Raw genomic sequence first — 27139 nt, 5'->3', positions numbered from 1 at the left:
AATTCGCATCCATGTGTGTTATTTTATGTAAAAGCTGAGAATTTTATGTTGAAGACCAATGTATATGTGTATGTGGGTGCCGAAATCTAGTGTTTCCTAAAATCTGCTAATGTCCGATGGTTTTGGAAACTATTTCCGTGCAGCATGTTTTCTTATTCCGTTGGAGAAAACGTAAGTGTCCGCCGAAACAGGGCGCTGTATCTTTACATTTTTGTTTTGGATTTAGTGTATGTGTGTATAATAGAAATAAACGTGTCGTCTGTAATGACACTCCTTTTGTTCCCGTCCCCCTGTACAAAGAGGTAACCATAGTTTCTGGTATCAGGAGTCGGGTGAGATAAGATAAGTTAATCATGCGCATACTTAAATTTTTTGTACAGAATTGCGTTCTAATGTAGTGTTGTGTGTTGCGCAAAAATCGAAAATAAAAACTGATCTATTTTTTGGATTGTGGTGAGTAGGAATTTTGGTTTTTTAAAATAAGGTTTGCTATTAAATCCCGTGAATTTATTTTGTGTATTGACGTATTCATATTCGAAAATTTGAGTTTTCAATGTGTGATGAGTTTAATGATGACGTTTGCGGTGGAGATGAGTGACGTGCTGAAGACGAGTTGGCGTGTACGGTGCAGGAGGTACGATTAAAAATCACGAGTTATGCGAAAGTAATTGCTTTGAAAAATTTAATAGAATGTTCAGAAGTTTATGTATGTGATGCGGAATTCGCGCAAAATGCTATTGACAATATTTTAGAAGAAAGTAAGTACAAATTGAGCGACACAAATTAGAAAACAAAATTAGATTAGAGATAGATAAAACTCTCTTAGTTAGAGGTGGGTTTAGCATTAACTAATAATAGGAAAGACTTGCTGCAAAATCAAAATGTTGAGACGGACCCCTCAAATCGAAATATTGAAAATTTAATTAAAAGTGTAAAAACATTAACAATTTCTGTACCTACTAAAACAGGATCTTTTAATCTCTTTTTCCAATCAATTGACAGGATTTTTAGGCCAAAAAATATGCCCGGAGAATTAAAAGCAGAAATCCAATTAAATATTTCAAGGGAAAAGTCACTAATTTAATGGCATTTGTGAAGGAAAAAGATATTAATGATTACGATATAATGAAATCTATTATTTTAAAGGAATTTCAGCCAGTCGCTCAAGAATGCTTAAATTATTTTAGTTCTGAGCTAAAAATATCATCTGAGATCTTTCGTTGAGCATAGTTCGTGTCAAGGTAAATGCAAATTTTTATATATTATTGTCAGCTGAGAAAGGTAAAAGATTTTAAATCGTTATGTGATCTTATAGTTTCGGATAAGATATTCGGTGAAATCGATCATGAGTCAAAGTCCCAGATAGGCGTTAAACAGGAAGAACCACAGTTCGAATCGAAAATTAATGCTCTGAATGCGATATTTATTTGTGATCAAGAGGTAAGCAGAAACCAGAATCCTGTTTTCAAAATTATTTTTAGGTAAAGATAATAAAAATAGCGACTGAAATTACGTAAATAAATATCACAATTACAATTATAAAAACGTTTCTAATGCATTGGGTTTGCAAAAACGTAATTTGGCTTTTTAGGGGGAAATAAAGGTAAATTTTTCGACAGAAAAAAATTGAATTTAATCAGGCAAATATCTTCCATTCTTCTCGGTGACTTTTTGAAATCTTTGTAATAACTTAATGTTTACTCGCTCATAGAACTCCTGCTATTTATCAGCAAAAACGTAAACATTGTGATTTTTCAGGACATTGTTATTACGGAATTTTTAACCATTTAAGAAGTTTTGTAAACTTCGAAATAAATGATAATCCGATGGTCGGAGCTCTTTGAAGGACGCGACATCACTTTCCTACGTACTTCTAAAATGTGCAAGGCTTCGCATTATCATGATGGAACACGATTCCTTTGAGATTTGCCGAATCTGGCATTTTCTCTTTGATTGCTTCCTCCAGTTTCATAAGTTGTTAGCAGTAAAGAACTGAGTTGATTGTTTAATTACCTGGAAGCAGTTCAAATGCCCCACGCCTTTGTAATCCCAAAAAGCATGATCGTTTTTATTGCAATTGAGCTTTCTTTATGGTTTGTGCAGATTCATCAGGCAAAGCATGGTTCAACATTTTTCGATAATTATTATTGTAGACGATCCATTTTTCATCACGAGTAATATTTCGTTTCAAGTAGAGTAGACTGCATTACATTTGAAATACATATCGCAAATATTGTTCCGTTGTGTTATGTGAATTTCTTTCAATGCATGTGGCACCAAAGTATCGAGTTTCTTAACAAGTCCAAGACATCGTATGTGAATTTCTATTGAAGGGTGTGATACATTTAACCATTGTGCAGTCTTTAGCACAGTTATATGAGTATTTGATTCAATTATGGGTACCATCCACCTCACAAGGTTGGGCAGAATGTTGGTCAATTTCAAGGAAAAAATCACCAGAAAGATGTAGAATTCCTCACTTTGTAAATGCTAAGTTACAGTTGAACGTGAAGAATTGTAAGAACTGATAAGCGAATAATCGCTTGAGTTCGTGCAACAACAAATAACAAGATGGAAGGGTAAATAACCCTTTATTATTCAGATAAGATTTAACAGATACTCCGGATTGGAGTGTACAATAAAAGCCGACACTTGGGATTGAACTTGACACTTGGCTTGGGCTTGAAAGCCTAAGAAGTAAACTACAACTAATCTAAACTAAAAAAAGAGATATAGCCGAAGCTATCAAGATTCTAACCGAGTTGGCCCCTTAAGCTAACTGACTCCGAAGCTATCAAGATTCTAACCGAGTTGGCCCCTTAAGCTAACTGACTCCGAAGCTATCAAGGGCCTAAGTACGGCCGAGCGTAATAATAGCTTAAGAGAGAGAGAGAGAAAGAAAAGCCTAAAAAAGGAGGGCGGACGCGTGCAGGCAGAATACCTGGTAACTCTCTCGCTAAGACCGAATAACTTCGCGAATAACTTAAATACCGCTCCTCCTCATTATGTATTCAGCCGTGCTTCTAGAACAACGTTCTGGCTCGAAATAGTAAGTTGAAGTTAAGAATCGACAGGAAAGGAACTTAAAATTTAACTGTTAATAAAATTAACATAATTCTTACAAAGAAATTTTTTAAACCAATTCTGGCACATGCCTTTGTTCAGCAATCAACACTATAAACTTCACATATCTCCTTGTGAGCCTCAGCCTATTTCTTGCCTTTGAGAAAACAAAAAGCAAAATATATTTAAAATGTTAATTTTTGCACTCCATGTTAAAACTGATTGTAAACTAACAGTCGTAAGCAAAAATATACGGAATGTGTTTCTGGAACGACAAAAAGTGTTTGTCGAATCACAAAGGAAAAACAAGTTACAAAATTGAGAGAAGACTAACAAAATTAGCATAATGCTACATATTTGTGCAAACCGCAATTAGTTTCGACCAATTCAATATATGGAGTAAAAAATCATTAATTTTTTATGTAAAACTAATCAAAATCACGCGTTACGATATTGTTCTAATTTCTAAAAGTTTTAAGTTGAAATTATTAAACAAAATAATATTTGTTTCAAATGTTTTTCTTTGGAGTGTAGAGATAGAAAGAAGTAAAGAAGAGATAGAAAGATCTCTTCTTTACTCTACTTACTTCTTTTATCTCTTCTTTACTACTTAAAAGATAGAAAGAAGTAAAGAAGTGTAGAGATAGAAATTGCTTTTGAGGGAAGGCGAATCATCATATGATTCATTTTTCTAAGGAATATAAAATTTTCTCCAAAATAGATAACGCTGATGCCATCCAAATTAAGAGCAATTCTTCTGCGTCAAGGTAAAGCCCAATGCATTGTAGGGATTTATATTTATTTTAGCTAACAAGTTAAAGTATTTAAAAGCCGAGTTTCGGTAGGAGAAAAGAGAGATATGCTATGACCGCCACCTCTGCCGTAGATACGCTTGCTTATTGCTGGTTCAAGTGGCTTCATGGCACATACTTACTGCCACTAGCTTCGAAGGAGTTTTAAGTTCCGGGATCTCGCTGAGCCCTGTAGTTCTATAACTTGTTAATATCTTCAACTTTTAGTTTCATTATCTGATTTTCAGTTACCTCCCTAGCAAAGGCGAAGTTTCTTAGCGTCGAGTTGATACATTGTAAATTTTTAAAGAACTAATAAAGGGTACTTTAACCTTTTTTTTGCGTAGTTACTACTAATCCAGCCTTTCATACAGAAGTGCACCTATTTCACTCTATAACATAAAACATCTGTATTATTACTCGCTGTGCATACGCTGACTGAATTGATAAAATAAAATTCAATAAAATAACGCCCATATTATGCGATAATAACTCAGAAAGAAGTCGATGTGTAAAGCTCCTTGCAAACTGCTTAAAGGGAATTCGAAAAGGAAGTTTTTCAGTTTATCCTTTGGATAAACAAATCCTATTGTGAAATTATATTTAGAATTAAAATTATCTAATAGAGATAACCCTAATCAATTTACTCGCACTAAAGTGTTAACGGCCGGCGCTATTATAACGGCACCTGTCTCTGTTTCAAATGTTTAAGTATCTATTTATGTAATATTTAATGTTTCAGTTAAGTTACTTCTGTAAGTCCCGTTTTGTACATCTGTGGTGCACGCGGAGGTTGTATGTGTACAAAAAACGTGTTGAAGTGCAGAATATGATGCAGTACTGCGGATTTGTTTTACCCGACTGTAAAAGTGATACAAACACTGAAATATTTCGATATATTTTTGAAACACCTTCCTTCGAAAAACGTAAACATGCAACTACTTGTATGCCTATGATTTTGGGGTTTGCTTTACAGAGAAGTAAAGAGTTTTCGAAGCCTAATGCTATGAATGAAGTGTAAGCGAATTTTGCGTAGCTCCTTCAAATGTTCAAATACTATGGCAGCTCGATGTTTTAGGATCAAAGAAAAGGAAGAGTTAAACATAACTGAAAAAGCGTTGATAAATGAAGTTAAGAAAAATTTTTTATTCGTGAATGAGAGATATGAAACTGATTTATTATAGAAGTTCAGTTACGATGAATTAGGAAGCATATTTTGCCTAAAACGTGGTTTAAAGAGTTTTTCTAAAAATGATTGCGTTGCTAATGTGTATGGGGAAGTAATAAATGACCCCCAAAAATGAAGTTATTGAGGAATGCGAGAGAGTTGAGCTTGGGTATTTTTTGCCTCACAGAGCAATTGTTAGGGTAGGTAAAGAAACAACTAAAATTCAGGTAGTTTTTAACTGTAGTTAAAATTCTAGTCACTTATCTTTCTCTGAACGATCGTCTAGAAACAGGTCGAAATTTAATCCAAAAATTCTTTATGTCATTGCCACATTTTAATAACTAGAAAAGAGTGCGGTGATCAGAGATCGCTTTCTAATTATAAGAATTTCTGAAAGAGTTTGAAAATTTTTAAAAATTCTTTGGTATTTAGATTAACTCTAGTTAAGAGCCTAAATTTACTTATGTCATTTGAAATACTGATTTCAGCACTTAACTTAGACTATTTATGTTGAGGTCAAAATAATGTGAGTTAATCACTTGAGTCGTCAGATGTTGTATCAGTATTAAAGTGTGGTGGGTTTAAATTGGATAAACTAACCTCGAACAATACAGAGTTGGAAATTACAAAAGAGTTTCAGAGAATGTGAAAGGATTGAAGTAGTATTCCGGTAAAGGGTTCGGGAAATTCCTGGACGACACTGCGAAACAGTAAATGATGTATTTTACAAACAGCAGCAAAAATTTTTAATACTACTGGTTTGATTGCGTTGTAAGATTCTAAATTGTGCACTTCTAAGTTACAGTTAAAGTTGAAGAATCTTAAGAACTGATCAGCGAATAATCACATGAGTTCGTTTGTCAGAGAACAACACGTAAGAAGGGTGAAATTACCTTTTATTATTACAACCAGGTTTAACAGAACTCCTTCTTGTAGTTTTACAATATAGCCTCCACTTGGGCTTGAACTTGGAAAACTAAGATTTAAACTGAACAAATCTTAACTAAAAAGATATAGCCGAAGCTATCAAGATTCTAACAGAGTTGGCCCCTTAATTCTAAATAACGCCGAAACTATCAAGGGCCTAAAGTACGGCCTAGCGTAATAATAACTTAAGAAAGAAGAGCTTAAAAAGGCGGACGCGCGCTATTCAGAATAACGAAGTCGGTAGAACTTCACAGTTAAATATTTTTCCTCATTTGCATTCAAACGTGATTCTAAAAATACGTTCTGGCCGAAAGTTGTAAGCCTGAAATTAACAAAAGATAGGACGTAACTTTAACTCAATTTTTAACTATTAGATAAATTAATATTATCCTTACAGCGTCATTTGCGATATGTGTAAGATTGTTGTTACAGGAAATTTAAGAGACAGCGAGTGACTGGGAGGAACAGTTCTAGAGAACTTACGGCAAAAATGGATTTCGTGGTGCAACGAAAACGGAAAATTAATGGATGTTTCTATTCCGAGACATTATTTTCTGCATTGTAAGAATGAACAAGCGGAGATACACAAATTTTCCGATGCTTCAACAGCTGCTTATGGAACAATTGTTTTATTTCAGTCATTGTGAGAATAGTGAAAATTATAGTGTGCCATTTATATTGTCGAAGGGTACAGTGTCACCGATAAGGTATCTGCTGTTGTCGCAGTTTGAACTAATTGCCATGGTGATAAGTAATAGAGGAATTACCTTAAGAGTGTTTTCCAGGATACAACTGGAAGTCCTAAATGAAGCGCATGATACTACTCGTATTATAGTGAAACTAGTCCAAAGAACGGACTATGAAAAGGAAATAGCTACTTCAGAGAGAACGAAAGTATTAAAGAAGTCCTTTGATTTTTTTAAACCCATTCTCGGATGACAGTAAGTTACTAAATCTGGGAGGACGTTTAAGTAATGCCAGTTTACCAGAGTCTGTGAAATATCAGATAATATTGCCTAACAATTATCCCGTTACAAAATTATTAGTGATATATTATCCTCTTAATTATATGCATGGAGGAGCATAATTAGTTAACTCTGTGTTGAAACAACAATCTTGGATTATAGCAGCAAAAACTGCAATACGCAGAGAAGTGAGAAAATGGAATATTGGTGTCAGATTTTTGTTGCAAGTTTTTGACGCAAATAATAGCAGACTTAGTTTCTGCCACAGTGAATACCTAAAGAGCATTTCTTAGTTGTGGTACTGATTTTTCCGAACTTTTTTGATCAGCTCCCAATGTGGTAGAAGAGTTAAGCCACTGAAAATGTACGTTTGTGCACTTTGCAACAAAAGCCGTCCATTTAGAGCTTGTAAATTATGTTAAAAGGTGTTCCCGAACGGGATTTTACGAATAAAAAAATTTCTATCCATGAAATCATAATTAAAAGAGCGTGGAAAACCGTGAAACAAGAGGAAACTCCCCACTGACGATTTACGAATGATTTAATGCTAATCAAGGAAAAAAAAAACTTGCCGATACTTATGTGGAAATTAGTGAGACTATATCATACCTATAAAGAAGTTGACAATAGAGTAAGAGCAGTAAACTTAAAAACTGTCTCAGGGGGCCAGTGTGTAACAACGTCCACTGTGTTGCGGTCTGCCGAAAGAGGGCCATATTTTCCTTTCTTTAGTCCAAAGGGGTAATTTACCCTGAAGGACTATTATTTTCACTTTGGCATTTTGAGTTGGTTCAATATAAATGTCCTATTCGTGTTTCAAATTGTTGCCACCAAATATTATCGCCCTGTATTATATTTAAAGAAATTAAATAATGAAGAATCTGCATAAAATTATTTGTGGTTCTCGCATTGTGATAAAATGAAGGTACCTAGAGACATCCAATTTTGAATAACGTACGTTTCTACCCGAATATGGTTATTTGGAAGCCCAAATTCGGAATTTTTTACATTATCGCTTTCATATTTAGTAAACCTTTAACGAATTTTTGATTAACAAACTCAACGATTTAAAAGCGAGCAATGGCAACACTCTACGGAAAAAAACCCTTTTTTTCTCCAGCGCGCTGAACTCTGTATCGGAAATTCTAAAGATATGCTTATTTTAAAATTATTTTGAGATATTTCTGTTGAGCAGACTTTTATGGTTTAAGTGCGAAGAACATTATATTTAATAAAAAAAGTAACGCAAAAAAACGTTAAAAAAACGCCCATTTAGACATAATTAAAAATCTGAAACATTTCAGATTTTTTTATTATTATTATTGTTTGTTTTTTCTTTTTTTCTTTTTTTTTTTTTTTTTTTTTTTTTTTTTTGTATTTAGTATGTGTGTAAAGTGAATAAATACGTTGTCTGTGATGTTACTCTTAATTTCTCTAGTTGAGTTTGGCTTCCCTGTACCACACAGTAAACATCTGCAGCAGCGTATCAGTGTCAATATAAAGAACCAAAAGTAACTTCTGCGGACATTTATAAACATAAAAATTCTTCTGTAGATCTCCGTTTAACTGAGCGAATACGGTTCGAAAACGTAAAGAAAAGTCTTAAAAAAACCGAACATATAATTTAATATATAAAGTAATACAGAAATGAAAATGTATTATAATAAGTGATTTTCTTCTAACAGTGACCACTTGTGAGTAAAAATAGGTTTGTTTTATTTTTTTATTATTTACAAATCGTTTCGTATCATCAATTATGTATACGGATATAACATATGCATCTGATATATTTCACGCACCTATTAAAATAAAGTTTCTTTGTTCGCAATTTAAGTTTCTGAATAACGATTTACTGTTTTAAAATGACACAGACATATTACATGTTATTTATCGAAATATGTCATTTTAACCTTAATTTCAGTTTGATATAAGATTACTCAGAGAAACCCATAAGTTATGCACACATATTAGAGAAGAAAGAAATGGGTCTAGACTTGCAATTAAGGCAACCAGGTACCCAAGTGTTTTATAAAATGTCATATTTAGTCTTTCATAATTTTAAATAATATGCATTTGAATAATTTGCACAAGAACATGTTGGATGTTGTGCTATAAAGTAATGTTTAAGCGAGTGATACATATTGTTAAGTGCGTACGGGTTCGTAATGTATTGAATGCACTTTCCACAAAAGTACTCGTCCAGCTCTTCTAAGTATAAAAGAGCACAATCAATAGTTACCATTTTAAACTATAAAAAAGTGACAAACAACGCAATGCAAAGTAGTCCTAAAGAGCGAATCTCACACAGAGACCTCTCAGGACTCCGAACTCTGAATTAAAAACAGATATGCTTTCTCCAGTCTTTTTTAGTTTTCTCCTGGCAGCACAGGAATTCCATTTTTCGAAATTACTGAAAGGCATATATGGTGAAAATTACATATAAAGGCCGGATAAGGCAACAGTTATAAGGTATTTCACCCGCCTTCTGTGCATGCCTTCCTGGTGTAGTGGTCAGCACGTTAGGCTCGTATTTACAGAGGTCCGTGGTTCGATTTCCGGCGAAGGCATTGCTCCTTTTTCACTTCTTCCTATTTAAAAAAATAATGTCTTTACACTGGCGCCCGAACTAAAAAGGTTGGTGGATGATGATTCTACACACCCAGGATTTGGCGAATGGGACCCCTAAACCACAGACTCCCTTTAAAAGGGGGAAGTATATAAGGTATTTCTCCCACGTTCTCACCATGCCTTCGCAGTGTAGTGGTCAGCACGCTGGGCGCAAAAAATACCTAATATCTTTACAAGTTACATATAGGGATCAATTAGAGTTATTCAGTTACAGTTATACAGGGAGCGGATTCATATGCCATCAAATGGTTGCCAAGTTTGGCGACTTTTGGAAATTTCTCGCGAAGCTTAGACACAAAATTTAGTCCCTCAAACCATCGCCAACTTGGCGATATCTCGAAAAATTAGCGAGACAGCCGTTTCCCTCAATGTTAAATACCCTGTACCACTGTAAAAGTTTTTCTTTTTATTATTTATAATGCCTCTGTAACCTTACTTTTATGACAGATCTTCAGTCAGTTCAGATTTTTGGTGTTACATTATACAAAACTCATAACAATACATTTTTATAGTAATATATTCTCAGAAAATGCTTTAATTAATACACTGCTGAATTGATTAGATCGTAGTTTATGATCGGATGTCTTGTACCCTAAATTTAAGGAATAATAAAATTCAAGAAAATGGAAACTTTTCTAGGAATTGGCAATAGATTTTTAGCTAAGTTTTTCCATTTTAATTCACCACTCTAAAGAAAATATTATATGTGATATTTTATTTGATATTCAGCATATTGAGCATGAGTAAAATTAAGTAAGTGATTTTGTTACTGCAATAAAAAAACTCTTTATTGATATTAAAAAAGCAAACAGATATTATTTAATATATTGATTATTTTTTTTCTATCTCTGCTAATCTTATTAAATAGCATACCAGGCATGGAACGTTTGCAAAGCTTATTATGATAAATATATGCCCTAAATATTTAATGAGTATCATATTGTTGCTTTTTCTAAATTTTATTTCTCCAATAACGAATAAAAATCGGATCAAATAACGTAAACGAAAAATAAGAAACACAGTTTCTAGCCCTGGAACGAAATCTCCAAGAAAAAATATCTTACTTAATACGAATTAAAAAACTTTAATAAAAAAGTACTCTGTGACGTTTTTCTTTTGTATCTGGCATCGACGTAATTATCCTTCATTATCGTTTTTAGTACCACTTTTCTTTTGTTCTTTTTTCTATAAAGGGAGAAAATAACGGAGGAAATAATGGAACGGAAAGAAGTAAAAAATAGCGTGAATTGAATCATTGCGATGTAGTATTTGCTCCCAAGTTACGGTCTAATAGAATTAAATCATTTTCTAGGCCTCTGCAGCTAAATGGGCTTTTCCGCTCTCTTCTTGATTCTTTTTTGGTTTTATGTCTTTTCCAATGGCATTTTTATTTGTGTTTAAGAAGTTATCGATTTTTCGTTTAAGTTGTCCCGAAGTCGACACCAGAGGTCGGAAAAGAATAAAATGCAAAAGAACAAAAAATTTCGCCAGAAAGAGACAACTTGAATATGAAGTGATTTCACACACAAGAGATAAAATAGTAGAATAATCTAATAGTCTTTTCTTGCAGAAGAAAATAATTCAAAAATTAAGTTAGTTATGTTTTTGCTTTTGTTAAAATTATTATGTTGGCTTACTTATTCTTTGATTGTTTACATAATCCTTTTAATCGTTTCCAGAAAATTGTTTTCGTGCTCTTGAAAAATAATAATTGTGCCCACAGTTTTATTTTGTAATGCATTACGAGTTTAATTATATTTATAAAACGAATTAAATGGTTTTATTATTATTCATTAAAAATTTGTTTGCTGACCGTCACCAATTTAATCCTTTAATATAATCGTAATTTTATCTATTTTGCATTATTTGTATAATGCAAAATAATTAAGTAATGGATGTAATAAATAATGAATGTAACAAAACTCGCTTAAATTGATAATCCATAAGACTGATATAATTTAACAGTCAATTTATAAAGATGATTATTTTACTAGATAACATCAATTGTTTTTACATGAAATTGTCATAATAAACACACTAAATTTTAGTTATCAAAACAATTGCACATGAGAAATATGAAATGAAATCAAAGCTAAAATAATTTTGACATAAGTAACATTTCTAGGATAACTTTTCTTGTCTTTGTTGATTTATATATTAACATGAATTTAATAGTTTTATGCTTTTAGTATTACGTGCAACTGCTAGAAAAAGATAGCCGATTTCAACGCCTTTCAGCGTCAAAGTTAGGTTGACTTTTTCTCTAATTTTAAACTTTGCATTAGGGTGTATCTCGTCCATTTGATAGGCTGAACTCAACCTCTCATCTTGTGATAGATCACATAATGTCTTATCCAGATATTTGGAAAATTTTCTTTGTGACAGTGAATAAGTAATTAAGTTTAAGATATATCCTAACAATGGCAGAAAAATTAGTTGCTTCAATTTACATATGTAACCTTTTCTAAAAAAAATTAGATGAAATATTACAATAGAAAGCGGTTAGATATAAGCATTTCTACTTTGCAGAAAATAGTTAAGATTTCCTCTAATATACAATGCAGAAATGCATAAGTATTCCTGTATTGAAATATTAGGTAATTACGTAAAGTGTTTTCTATACTTTACGACAACCACTTAATGAAAAAGAATAACAAGAATGATTTCTACCGAGCTGGAATATTTGCAAAAGATGTTTCTTGCGGGGGTGTTTTCAAATACTTCCTGGATGCTACACACGTGTCAGCGCAGACAACCACTATTTGCTTTGCATAATCATTTAACTCTTATACTTTCTATCCTTAAATATGTACAAATGAAAATGCAAATGTACTGAAACACTAATTGGCTCCATTTAAGGAAACAAAGAATGCTTTCTGTATAACGATAAACATTACAAATGTAACAGAGAAGTGAAAATATTGAATTTATTTATATAAAAGAAGAAACCTAAGTAATGGTATGTTTACATTTAACAACAAACAAATGCATTATGAACCTATTCATGACGGCTCAGTATTTCACTAAAATATTTCAAAATTAATCCTGAGAGAATACCAGACATAAGCCCTAAACGTAAAGTAATGAAACAAACATTAAAATGTACAAGCAAGATCATTTTACACTTAAAAACCTTTTACCGTTTTGGAAAATTTTAAAAGGTCATTAAAAGCTTCATCGGATTTCAACAGCTATTGTCAAAATAAGTGTAATGAATTCATGTTATTTTAAAATTAAGCTACTTTCTTGCTAAATTTTCAAATGATTCTGGGTTTATTTTTACTCTTCAGATGTTTCTGGAAAGCTTTCTTTAAATAAATCCTTGTGGTAAAGCGATACAAGGTAATTGTAATCTATCTATCAACAAGTAATATAAAAAAATTAAAGCCAATTCCTACTTCAGTCAAGAACGAAAAATTTTATTTTAGTTTTTATCCGTAATGCGAAGAGGTTTCGTCCTAGATATATTACTGCATAACCTACAGTGCTACCTTGCATCTTATATACTGTTGTTGCCCGTGACAGTATAAAGGTAGCATTCTTCGTATTAACATCAAGTGTCATCCACCATAAGTTTAAACAAATGTATTTGAACTTGAGTGGATGAATAAAACGTATTTTACTAACGATTGAAAATTTGAACAAGATATAGGAAGAGTGTGAGCTAATAGTAGGTATTTACAAATAGTTAATAAATCAGACCAGATTTATGAAAAAAATTTTAAATGTTTTTTAAATAAATAATATATTAAGGACTGTACGCTATGCTTTCTACTCTTTACTTTTCATATCATTGTCTTGTTTACAATTCATTACAGAAAAACTCCCTCAAAATAAAATATTCTATTAGAATATCCTTGTTGGTATTAGATGGACCTCGCCGCAAATTTCCTAATGTTATGCAGAAAATGTTGTTCCGTAAGCACTTAAAAACAGAATAATAAGAGTGAAAAATATACAAGCATTCTAAATTTTCAATTTAACATCATATAAAATTGAATCGATGGAGTTTTCTTCACATATGCGGTTTGTTTGGTGCTCTTCTGTGATTTATAATCTAGTATTTGCGGACATTTTCTTCACCACGGAACTTTTTATTGCGACATCTTCCCAACTCCAATGTCACAGAATTTTTTGCTTGTAAGATAAATATTTGAATACGAAATCCAAATACTGGCATAAAAATATTTATATAAATAACGTTTCGGTTATTTACCTAAACTTTAATTCAGGCAGGAGAAGAAAAGCCCTGTCGTTTGCTATTGCTCAAATATACCATCTTGTGGAAGATTTGGTAGTATTAAGTAATGCTGTAATGTAAATTGAGTTGCGAAGTAAACAGAATGATGTTTATTTAACTTACAACACTTCCGTGAGTTCGGAATGTCTTAATAGTTTATGGATGTTATTTTATTTATTTGGTATTTTTGCAAAATTAAAATTTTTATAAACTTTATTTTGTTGAGTCTGTAGGTTTCATTTTTGATTAATTTTAAAAACAAATATTTAAAATTGCGTTTGGCAGTAAGTTGTAAGAAAAGTTATTTTTTTCATGACCTTGACTCATCTTCTACAATATTATCCGATAACTGGAAAGCACAAATTTGAGGGACTGAATTTTCTGGTTCACAGTTTCATCTATAGTCTGACTATGAATGAAATGCCTTTCGTACTTAATTCCTCGAAATTACTGACTGTTTAGTGTAGTTAAATTAAGAGTTATATTATGTGTCCGTATTAGGGAAGGATGATTGGGGAATATATCTTAAGAAGCAGATCTTTTTCTTCCGTTCAAAATTAATAATAAAAGTCCTATCCTGTTAGCTGTGTCAGTTATTGTAATCATTCCAGCAAAGAAACATCAGTACTTTCATAGATCATTAGTTTTTTGAGGAGGGAAATATTAAAATGTAATCTGATTTCTATCCAAGAGTAGAACTGAAAATATCATGATTGTTAGGTGGATATGATCATTATTATAAAGATAAGAAAGCACATGCCATAACATAGTTCTTTACACAGAAAACCTATAGAAACTATAGATATCTAAAGCTCCCTTTCCGCGTTTCTAAATACTTTTTGATTTTCCTTCCACTTTTATAAAATAATGAATGCTCAAAGTCACCCTCCAAGGAATTCATATTCATATCTTATTTTAAAATATATGAAAACAGAAATAATGAGGTTGAGTTCCTTGCCTATTAATAAAATTAACAGTAACACACTTCTATAATTTTTTTTATTTGAAAACATACAAACTTCCCGTTCACCACAGATTACAACACGGGGCTTATAGAAGTAAGTTAACATTAAAAGTTGCATGCATAAATAAAACGAACAAAAGCAGAGAACAACAGTCTGGATTTCACAAAAACAGATAGGTTCACTGACCAAGCCACTCCGAACATTTTCAAATCATTCTGCAAGCATACTCTAGGGCCATCAAATGTAGGGCATGAGAAAATCAAATCCTGAGGTACTCTTTTTTATAATTCACATGCATTGTTTGATCTTAGATTAAAACGAAACTGGTAACTTGCAAATTTACAGTGACCAGATAAAAGAAAGAAAATTTAAAATTAATAGTGAGGAAACACTCGGAATGCAGTACATGGTAAACAGAAGGAAAGAACTTTTTGGTGACAAAATGAAATATATTCCTCATTCCACTTAGCTAAAAGCATCTTATAATGAAAGGACTTCCAGTAGTTCTTTGAAATGATAATGTTGATTGATATCAATGGGTAAATAATGTAAGGCATCTTTAGCTAAGAAATCATCTCTTTCATTTCCATAGAAACCGTGATGAGCACGCACATAAGCAAAGCGGATAATCAGTTCCTCTATTTCTAAGAGAACTTACAGTTAATAGGGTTTCGATAACTAATTTGTCGCAGCTGGTAATACTGGTCAAAAGATGAAGAGAAGGAAGAAAATCAGAACAAATAAAGATAAATAAATAAACAGTTCTGCTTGAAAAACCAGGGATTGAAAAACCGTGCATTCATTCCGTAAACGGTGTCTAAAATAACAAACCTCGGATTGGCCTTCAAAAAGAACAAATGCAAGGCCAACCTTGTTGTTTATCGTGCTGCCATCTGTAAAGAAAACATATGAAAACTCATTTCAGTAGTCTCTTTATAATCGCAGAAATTTATGAGCTCTAAAGTAGATGGATGAGGAAGACCAGGGAAGGGGACAATTCCATTTATGCATTCGCTAATAACTCGAAAATATTATTCTTATATTCAATTTGAAAATAAACAGGCGGAACTCCTGCAAGAATAAAAGTAGCCTCACAGCTTAAGGTTCTATAACCACTAATAATACGAAGAAGAATTCTCTGTTGAATCTTTCTCAAATTTCTTTTCTTAACTTTCTGTACAAGAACATGTCCCTAAGCACGACAAACGAAGTGAAAGGTACAATACACTGTTTATATATGAGTTTCCTAACATCGTAATTTCCTCTAAACGTATTTTTAACGATACGGTGAAAGCCATTAATAATTTTTTCCCATTTATCAGAAAGGAATTCAGTGTGCTTTTTTCATGCTAATTTTTAGTGAAGAATGACACCAAGATACTTAACATTTTATATAAGTTCCAACAGAGAATCATCAAGTATCATAGGAGCAATATTTTGTTCATCAAACATTCTGGGAACAATCATAGCTTTACCTTTTGAGGGACTGCAAGTGAGTTTGTGAGAAATCGCCCAATTAGAGACAAAATTTAGCACTTCTTGTACTCTCAAAAGAATGTTATTCAAAGTCTTTCCTTTGAAAATGAAAAGTAAGTCATCTGCAAATGCAATTTTTAAACAACCGTCGAGATAACTTAAAATTTATTATTATGTTCCAAAGAGTAGGTCCAGACACAGAGCCTTGAGGACACAGGCTCTCTTCTAAGATGGCCGCCAAGCATTATCAAAACCCCTTTTTAAATCCAGGAAGATAAGAACTATTGTAAACTTCATTGGCTTTCCATACTGCAAGATATTACAAAGACGAATAATAGCATCTTCAGGAAGATCGTAACGGTCTTTACCTCATTTGCCGTTTACGTCCCACGAAGCAAGTTTCAACCATCTTTCGAAACAGTAGTTACCATGCTCACTAGGGAAGCCAGAAGGGAGGTAAAGAAGCAGAACCCGTTCTTAAATAGCAGACTGTAAATTATGGGAATAAGGAAAATAAGTTTAATTAGAGCGATGAACCTCATCAGATTTTAATAATTTATCAGTACTCGCATTCAATTTTGATAACGAATTTTCAAATCGCCGTGATTAGATTTCTAAAATTGATTTCCATTTTTAATTATTAGAGTTGCAACTGCATTTAAGTAGCTTTAAACTAAATAAGACGCAAGGAATGTTGTGAGAAATTTCTGAATAATATTCCCTCAGACATCTGCTTGTAGAGGCATTAGGCTTTTTTGATGCGGGAGACGTGACAAATGAGCAATGCCCTCGCCGGGACTCGAACCTGGACCAGTCAAATACGCTTTTAGTGTACTACTCATTACACACGAAGGCATGCAGAAAGAACCGCCCTTTTAAAGGGCAACTCCTCCTTTATAAGTCATCAGTCTCCCTTTTAAAGTCGCCATTTTAAAGGGCGACTGATGATTAGGGGACCCAGTCGTGAAATCCTGGTGATGAAGAATCATTATTCACAACCATTTAGTTGTACGCCACTGTACAGTCATTAAGACTTTTTTTTTTTATGCGGGAGAAGAGAAAAATGAGCAATGCTCTATCCGGGGCTCGAACCTGGACATCACGAATAACCGCCGAGCTAACCGTTAGAACACGAAAGCATGAAGAAAGGAGCGAGAAAATACCTTATATGCTTTTACAGCCAAAACTATTTGTATCCAAATCTAATTTTAAGTGCCAGATCTTCATTTGATCGTTTCATTTGCTCATGAAAATGGGTCCAATCGACAAAGAAGTACATCTATTTTTAAATGTCTTGAAATCATGTCATAAAATCCAGTTTCAGAACTTCCAGTTATTGACAATATTCAAACATATCTTCATCAGGTTTTCCTACAGTTCACAAAATTTGAAAGTGGATGCATTGTCCTCGCCGGGAGCTTCTATTACACATGACTGAATTTTCCAGGAACATAGAAGTACTTTTTTATACATCCCTTGATTCTCCGTCTTCTGAATTCTGCCACAATTGTAGAAAATACATTTTGGGATTGTATTAGATTCAGGACGTCATCTTGGACTTTAGGTTTCGATTAATTGAATTTAATGAAAATCTCTCAGATAAACTATATCTGTTTTTGAATTTATCACGTCTGCTGTTAAAACATCCAATTTGAACTTCCAAAAATTTTAGCGTTGAGAGTAAAAGTCTGAAGAAAATGGCTTAAATGTGTTTCCTTTAGTAATTAACAAACTTCTACGCAAATCAGTAAATTAAGAAGCAAATGTCTGAAAGTTTCATCACTTTCAATAGACAGCTGTCTAAGAAAACTATCATTATAACAAAAACGTCTGAATTAATTCACGGCTCTGGTGGCGAGATGAAGTGATTTATCTACATGCTCATTCAGAATTTTCAGTGTATGCTCAATGTATTTTGTAGCTATGATTTCAAACATGCCATGAAATCTTTCTAGCGGAAAAATGTTACTACATCACAATCAGCAGCCAATGGCAATATTTTACTCAGGGAAATTTCTTTCTGTTCAAATATTTTTCATTTCATGATGAAAGATTGCTATAACGGTTATCCTTTAGCATAAATTTTTAAATTTCGAAACACGTAACTGTTGGAAAATTGGTTGATCCTTTATGGATGGCACATAAGCTAGAAGTAATATTCATTCACTTTTAAAATGGACTCAGCAAGTTATTTCAAAAATACTCTTAGTGAAAGGTTAGCTAAAACGTTTCCAACCATTTCATTCAATCGTTTTAGGACTATGCCGTTACTCAGAAAAACTCTTTTGTTGGTGTCGGCTGGTAACTTAGGCATTGTCTATAATACTTCCTTTAAAAATGGTAGAAATTAGGTCTTTGCAATGCTATGTAGTATCTCTGACTTTAAGTAAGTAAAGCAATCTTATAAGAAGCACACAATGCAGCAGCATCTTGTTATTCTTTTAACGGTGTTTCGAATTCCAATATATAATTCTATCAAAATACACACATTTATAAAATACGCTCATATATTTTAATTCTGTCGTTAGTATACCAAATCACTGTTCTGTAATAAACTGGGTTGGCTAGAAAGTAATTTCTGTTTGCACAAATAGATAGCTTTATTAATTTAGAAGTCAAACAACAAAAATCAGCGTTATAGTTTCACATTTTCACACGACTAGTTTCGATGGTTTTACTGAACCATCAACCTCAGCTGCAAAAGTGCAAATGAATTTTTTTTATTGTATATAATTTATTAGGCCAGAAATGTGTATAATTTATTAAGTCATACAAGGGAGTTATATGGTGTCCACATCAGACTTTTTGTAATTGAAATTACTAATCATCAAGAGCATGTATATTAATTTATCCTTGAGTAAATAGCTTTTGCGTTGAGAGGAGTTTCATTAAAACTACGTAATAATAATATTGTTGCGTTCTTTCTTTTCTGACACCAGTTGTTACGTTATTTTCTTCCTTCACGTTCGTACGGGGTTCGTAGATTTGGAGTGAATAACGACGACACTTGACGAAGTATCGAATAACACACTTTATTGGCCAGTATTGTCAAGACAGCTCCAAAACACGTTTTTACAGTCATCGATGAACTACTATAAACACGCTGACACGATCAGCGGCACAGCCTCCAGGTTATCAGGCTATCACGGTGAAAACAGCTTCACTGCAAAGCATTAGAGTACAATTCCCGACTCTGCTCGATCATTCTCGGAACTCCACGTACTCTCGAGACTCTCCACGTTACAACTCGCGATGCATTCGAGGACACACAGAGCACAGCTCCCGACTCTTCGGTTCAGTCGTTCCCGGAGCTTAACACACTCTCTCGACGATGCACTAACCGCGATACACTACGAGACTCTTTCGGTGCACTCGACGACCCACTCGGCTCTCGCTGCCCGGCTGTCAACTCGATCGACTCCGCAGGAATTGAATCTCTAGACAAGAGACCAACTCGATACTAACTTACTGCGGACCAGCAGGGTTTATATAGCTTTCGGCTTGTGTTCGAGACCATTCTGGGCTAAACCGGTAAGAATTCGTTCCAGAAGGTTCTCCAACCGTCCATGGTATATCGCCAATTTTGTTGCCAAATGTCGCCAAACGGGCGATTTCTCCCCAAATGTGGCAACCCTGCCTTCCCTGCCATTTTACGACAACCTTGAAACTGCTTTGCGGGGAAGCCATCTTACAGCACCTGTACATTTCGTAACAATATTAGTCCTTCGTAACAAAAATTAAAATTTTAGGGTTATGGAATAAATATTCTTTATACAATAAAGTGTTATTCCATTAGAAAGGTTTTACACTGCTATTAGTATCACTACTTATGTCCTCATTAGTAATAAACTATTAAAACAAAAGGAAAAAAAAAACATAGTTTAACTTCAAACTTAAGCATTTTACATAACGTTAACTTTATGAACACCATTACTTATACATACGATAATATAGGTGTATAAATACTGAATTATTCTACGCGTATAATTGAATATAATTAAATTATTTTACGCGTGTCATAAACATAACTATTTTTTTATTTCAATTTTTGGAAAACTTTAGAGTTTTATGCAATTAACTGTTTTAACTCGAAACATAAATCAATGAAAAATAACATACCAGTTAAAAATTACAAAAGCAGACCATTTTACAGAGATGGTATTATATTATGCAGTTGTAATTCTATACGTTTATAGCTGTATGGCCTGTTTATCAGCTAATCTACCAAAAGAAGTAACAACATTTTTGTTGGCTTCTTTTTTTCCTGCTTCCTCATTTATTTCGTATTTTTCTCAGCACGTGAGCAATATCACTGAGAATCTGATGATTGGAAAATAAACATTTTTTCCGCTCCCGTATTTCATTCAGACTTCTGGGGTTTTACGTTTAGTGCCCAAAAATGCAGGAAATAGTGGAGGAGGTTTTTCTTTTCACTCGCCGATTTTTATTTTACTTTTTAATATGATTGATTATTGACGGAGAAACAAACCAACCTCTGTATCTGACGTTTGATAACAGAAAATAAAAAAACATACTCTGGGATTCAGAGAATAAATTCTTTTTTAAACAGAAAAGCAGTATTACTTTAAAAAGGTGCTCCTGTTTGAATTTTTTTCTTATTCGTATGTTTGAAATATTTGAAATGACTTTTCTAATTAATTTTATATCTCACAGTATTTCCTGAACGTTAAAAAATGGTTTGATACACATTCAAGGAAAAAAAAAAGTTTCAACTTTACCACTAATTTTATTTTCTACATTTCGAGCTATATGTGCCTTTCCTTTCAGTGTATTCTTACATTAAAAAGGAACTACAAAATTAAATTTCGATTCTTAATGAGGCCTTTTAATTAAAATCGCAATTAAAACAGCCAGAAGTTTTATGTAGTTTGGTTGAAGGGTCATTGCTAATACAGCCGTTTCGCTGGACTGTTTGATTACCGACCTTTAATTAACGGCTTAGATATTATAAAATTTATATTACATGGATATGTCTATATAGAATTTTAGGAACTAGCAATTTTAAATTTGGTTTAGATGACATATTAATATAAAAAGCTCATTACAAAGTATTTTAACGATTAAACGATTTAAACGAATCGCGAGAAAATTGGGGTGTCATATTTCAATGCAAATATTCATTTTGACCACTCTTCAATCCATTTAAGCAATGTTTCGCGTAATATCTGTATAAACGAACAGAATAAAGGGCTTTTTTTTTCCAAAACGGCTTTTAAAATGAATTTAAATGGATTCAGAAGACATTTTTCATGACGACTGTACGTCAACGCATTACTCAAAAAGGAGCAGCGAAATAACATCGAAATTTTATATATGAGACTGCTAGAACATGTAGTTGTGCACCTCCCTTTTCATGGCAGCGTATATATATATATATATATATTTATGGCCACTCTGTTATCTAGCTTGCTGAACTCAGTTTCCTTTCTTATATACAGATAAATTGTGTATTTTTTGCTTTAACAATAATTGAATTAGGTTGTTGTTATGTTCTGATAAGGATTTTATGCATTTAGTGAATCTGCATGCATTAGTTGTAGAATTTTCAACAGTTTAAATCTTTAAGTGCCATTAAGCCTAACGAGGCTTCCCTTTGTTTACATTTGAAATTCTCCGTAGAATATTGAATTAAGTCAGATGGTGTACCAGCTTCAGTTTGTCAGGTGTAATCAAAATTTAGCTTTCAATTTTGTGAACAGAAAATTTTGCTTTCATGCCCGCTAACCGAATTGCTTTTTTTTTTCGTGGAGACTAGTTTTAATTGAAAAAATGGTTTTATAACTCTTTTTAACTATGTTTGGTGCTTATAAGGTAGGTTATAAGGTATTTTCTCCCTCCATTCTCCATACCTTCGTAGTGTAACGGTAGCACACTTGTCGCGTATTCGAGATGTCCAGGTTCGAGTTCCGGCGAAGTCATTGCTCATTTTTTATGGTCTCCTGCTTCAAAATAACCTATTGACTCTACTAAATTACATAAGAAAGTTTATAAGTTATATTATGACGTAATATTACTATATATTCTTCACAAATTTCTTGTCTCCTGCTTACAAATGACTCTACAGTAGCGCCCGAAATGTGGTCGCAGCCCCTTTGTGTTATAAGATGAGCTTCGCAAGTCAGACACCCTGGACTGTGGCCTAAATAAACAAATAAACACTCGTTCCCGAACTAAAAAGCTGATTGATGATGATTCCTCATCATCAGGATTTAGCAACCGGGCCGCCTAATCCCCAATCGCCCTTTAGAAAACGGGAGAGTATACAAAGTATTTTCTTCCTCCTTTCTACATGCATTCGTGGTGTAACGGTAGCGGACTCAGTGCGTGTTTGGAATGTCCAGGTTCGAGTCCCGGGGAGGGCATTTTTCAATTTTCATGCCTCCTGCTTAAAACAAATCCTAATGCTGCACAAAAGTTTTGCGTATTTTATAATTTTTTTTATGAACTTTGTGTAATTTTGTATTTTTACCTAGCCTCGAAGTGACAACTGACTTCATTGAATTAGAAATATATCTCTAATGAAATCTGAGGAAATCTGAGTTTAAATTAATTGCAGCAAAAAATGTGTATAATTAAATAGGCCATACAAGGAGGTAATGGGATGTTCACATCAGATATTTTACATAAAATTTATATTTTGCACACAAAATTTATTTCATCTTACTTTTCGAATAGAAAAAAAAGCATTTGGCAATAACATGAATTCTGAAATTAGTTATCTTCTTTCAATAAGTGCATTTATTTCTAATGGAAATTACATTGCATCGTTATAGTAACTTAGGCTGGCTATGTTATGTACGATCTCTGTATATGACTCCTGAAATATGAAGTAATTGCCTTCTTCAAAAGATGTAATAAACATAATTTATTGTATAAATTGTTCAGCCCCATTCACAACAGCAATTCGACCGGTGACAAAAACCGGCATGTGCCATTCACACTGCGGGCAAGCGTTAACTGCCTCTTGGAATTGGAGGTAGAATTCGGTAGAATGCTCTTGCTTCTATAAATCAGGGCAAATGGGGAGATTTCCCATACTGCACTGCGCGATTGCGCGGTTCTCTTAATTTTAGTAAATAGATTGACCTGATGTGCAACTGACTACTTGCTGGACTGTCAGTGAAACAATCGCGTTGATAGATATCTGGGAATACGATAGCATTCCCAAAACATTAGACGGAACCGTACGAGATACGGACATTTTTAAACAAGTACCGATAAGATTATCTAATGCTTGGTATTCCAGAAATACCGTTCAAATGAAAACTAAGACGCGCACATAGGCTTGAACGCGACAAGAGAAATCGGTACTTTTTGAATGATTTTTCTAAGAACTTTCGTCTGCTTTTTATGAAATTTATTAAATATTTTTGCAAGTTAAAATGATTATAAGCTGAAAAAATATTTGCCAGTAAGTTTCCATAAATTTAAATTTTTTCTTCAAAAAATTAAACAAAAACAAGGTCATTCTTCCACTACAATTTTCAATGTTTTTCCCCAAAATTGTTTTACTGTATTTATAATAACGTTATTCATAACTTTAAGAATCAGTTTTACAATTAATGAATTAATTTCTGAGGAAAACATAAAAATAAATAATAAAAAAAAGAAAATTTGAAAGCTTTCAGATTTTAAATTACGCCCAAAAGGGCGTTTTTTTTAAGTTTTGTGTGTTACTTTATTTATTAAATATCATGTTCTTCGCACTTAAACTACATAAAATTCAATTCAAGAGCAATGTAACAAAATATTTAAAAAATAACGTATCTTTAGAGTTTACTATACACCTCCTCACGCGCAGGACATAAAAATCTTTTTTTCCGTACAGTGTTGCCATTGTTCGCTTTGAAATCATTGAGTTTGTTAATAAAAAATTCGTTGTTTAATAAAAAATGGAGAACTGCGTTATTGAAATTTTACGGTTCTATGTATGGCTTTTTTTTTCACAAAGCGAAAAATATTCATGGATTCATGCAGATTCGGATTTATTTAATTTCTTTAAATATAATACATGGCGATAATATTTGGTGGCAACAGTTTGAAAAGTGAATCAACACAGAAAGGGAAACGGAGCAAAATGCCGTTTTGAGAGCAATAGCCCTTTGGGTCTAACACCTTTGGGCTAAAAACTTTGGAACAAATATGATCTCAATCACATTTTCACTTGAAATAATTTTTCCTTTCAGTATTTTGCAAATCCCATCCTTGTTAATATAAAGTATATATTTTTAAATAAGCAATAAAATATTAAATAATTTATGATATATCTGTATACGTTTTAGGACTTTTAAGTAAAAGGATTTATCTAAAAAATGCAAGCTGAGAAAACGCAGGTTGAAGAATGTAAACTGGGTCATTAAATCATTTCAATTTCCTTAAAACTTTTATTATTGAATTTCAGTATATATATATATATATAAATAAAACCTAGTGCTATTCAATTGGTTAATATAAACATAAATTACAAGCTTTTAATTAAAAGCTCATCTGGCCGGAAAGATTGCAAAAAAATATAAAATGCAAGTAGAATTCTTTACCCGTTACCCGTTTTTGTTTTGTAAAACACGTTCGAAACAATTTTAATATGTGAATTAATTATAATATATTTTCTAAAACACTTGGAATCAATATTAAAACATTTATAACTATATTAATATAATTAATTTGTCATTTTATTAATTTTTCCAAAAAGCAAAGTTCGAAATTGGAAAAGACATAAAACAGTTTATTTAAAAACATTCAGCAGCATACATGATTTCTTCTCTTCTTTTCATCGTTTGATCTCGTTTTTTATATACATAAATTGCTTATTATCCTCTTTATGTTAGGGTCTTGCTAGCAGTCTCTCTAATCCAGAGTTTCAGAGAGTTCTATGTACTTTCTCTTTCTGAAACATATCGTAGACTGAATTAGTCATACTCTTTCCATTTTTCGGTTGCATTTTACACCATCTGATTAATTATAGTCAAAGACTATATCAGAGGAGATACAGAATCATTGGTCGGTCAGCTCCTTGAAATCGAGAGGCTTTGATGGCAGACACAGTGTTCATCTGTAAAATCACCTGCCATTTGTTTTGGAATTATGGCTTTTGAAGTGTCCGGCAGAAGCATTGCTTATGTAATATCAGAATTTTCGTCTCACACGTCTTAACAGCTCGAAGATTACGATTTGTGAGGGGCTCACACAAATGATCTTTTATTGTTTGTGTGATTTTCTGCAGTCGTTTTCAAAAATGTTGGAAATTTGCTTGTCAAACTTTGATAGGGAATAGCCGAAGCCATTCCCTATCAAAGTTTGTGTTTTTATCACTGAAAGGGATACATACAAGAACTAGCATAAGAAATGCTACAATCACCATTTATCGAGTTTAATTTATATGGTAACGGCCCAGCCGCCTAGGGCTATCTACCAAAGGGCAGGGATGCTTTCGTAAAGAATTCTAAGAGATCCTGGCTCATTTTACGCTATACATGGGGAACACCCGGAACGTGCGCATGCAGCCAATCCTTTCTCTTGGAATCGACCCTAGACCCCAGTGTTCAGCAATTTACCGCTTGGTCACTGGTGGAGTATTTATAACGTCACATAATCACCATATTATGTGACATTGTAAATACATATTCTAAACGCGGTAATCGTTTAGAATGATGGTATGCAAATAATGATGGACTGTCGACAATAGCGTGATAAACAATATGAACTGGAAACCCTGCAAAGGAGTTAGTTGTGTAACTCGTTTCTTTTCTTTACTTTCTTTTCTCACTCCTTCTGGAAATAACAGTGATATGACACTCTGTATTATATAACTCTCTTTCGATATATGTATTTTGAAATACTAGTAAATCTTAATCTATTTGCATGTGTTAATAAAATGCGTTTTGTGATCTTTCAATTTCCGTCTACAACCTCTTTTTTGGATTACACGTTTCAATTAACTATGACCTCGCAGATGCCGAGCCGGATAAAAGGTAAGAGGAATCATTTTGCTCTCTACTTTTACTAATTTATCGCGAAATTTCGAGGCTAGAAAAATATTTTACAACATAGAGAATACCATGTTTAGTGATAGAGATAAGTAACTTTTTAAATATTTCACTTTATTACATTGACGAAAGGGAAAGTGGTAAACGGGTACGTCCAGACCGAAAAGTGTTTGTTGACGCTGATTGTGGTACATTAGTGTTCGGGTTTGAATCCCAGAGAAGGTATAGATGTTTAATGTCTCTGCGGCATGCGGGCACTCAAAATACATCGCGAACCGAAAATCCTCTCTAGAAGTTGACGGTAGGGAAAGATGGGTGGCAGACCGTCGTACACATTCCCTGGGGTGCTTTCCTTCAAACCTAGAACGAAACTGATCACTGCAAGTCGACAATACCTCGCTTTGAGTACCACAGAGGCGACAGTCCAAGTCTTATGCACCTTCCCACGTTAAAATTCGTGAGCTTTTTCTGAAGGCGTCAGACAAGTGAGATGAGTCGCAACACACTGATAGCGAATCACTTTTATAATACGTAAAATATATGAAAGACTTTAATTATCGCCAATTAACAGCATTTTCTGGTCTTTATTTATAACGGTGTAAGCAGGTCTAAATGGAAATAATAAAACTTTTCCGAAGTAACAAGAAAACTTCTCAAAAGCGTTACTAAAATAAATTATTCACCTAAAACATAAAGTTTAATGCATATTGGTGTAACGGTTATCTCACAAATATTGAAAATAACAAACAAATTTCATTTGAATTAAGAGAATTTGACGAAACGTATTCGGTTGCTGCCTTGATACTTGGATACCAATTAATTAAGAAGTAATTCTTTTCGGAATATCATTATTTAGGTTCTGCTCTTTTACGCAAAATAAATTAGATAGCACTTAAATCAAACCTAATT

At 33.1% G+C, this 27139-nt stretch overlaps 1 long non-coding RNA gene across 2 annotated transcripts in view; it reads left to right on the top strand.

The window, feature by feature from the left end:
• Nucleotides 1-322: 322 nt before the first annotated feature.
• LOC146999230 (uncharacterized) overlaps nucleotides 323-27139 on the top strand; it is a 328052-nt gene continuing 301235 nt past the window's right edge. For both annotated transcript variants that reach the window (XR_015039558.1, XR_015039557.1), the window contains exon 1: nucleotides 323-453. This is a non-coding gene — a long non-coding RNA (uncharacterized LOC146999230). The remainder of the gene's footprint in view (nucleotides 454-27139) is intronic.

The sequence above is a fragment of the Stegodyphus dumicola genome, chromosome 1, assembly GCF_044657685.1.
Source record: "Stegodyphus dumicola isolate Sdum_Otavi_A_Nest chromosome 1, ASM4465768v1".
Lineage (NCBI taxonomy): Eukaryota > Metazoa > Arthropoda > Arachnida > Araneae > Eresidae > Stegodyphus > Stegodyphus dumicola.
This window is presented reverse-complemented; position numbering and strand designations above follow the sequence as displayed.